We start from the raw sequence: 321 nt of genomic DNA on the forward strand, positions 1-321 counted from the left end.
GGGGGCACGGGGACATGAGGACAGGGGGACACGGGGACAGGGGACACAGGGACATGGACACATGAGGACACAGGGACATGGGGTCACAGGGACAGGGGGACACAGGGACAGGGGGACACGGGGACACAGGAACTTGGGGACACAGGGACATGGGCACATGAGGACACAGGGACACAGGGACAGGGGTCACAGGAACACGGGGACAGGGGGACACAGAGACATGGGGACACAGGGACGGGGGGACATGGGGTCACAGGGTCACAGGAACACAGGGACAGGGGTCACAGGGACAGGGGGACACGGGGACAGGGGGACATAGGG

Source organism: Neopelma chrysocephalum, unplaced genomic scaffold (genome assembly GCF_003984885.1).
Source record: "Neopelma chrysocephalum unplaced genomic scaffold, ASM398488v2 Primary Assembly neopelma1_80733, whole genome shotgun sequence".
In the NCBI taxonomy this organism is placed as follows: domain Eukaryota; kingdom Metazoa; phylum Chordata; class Aves; order Passeriformes; family Pipridae; genus Neopelma; species Neopelma chrysocephalum.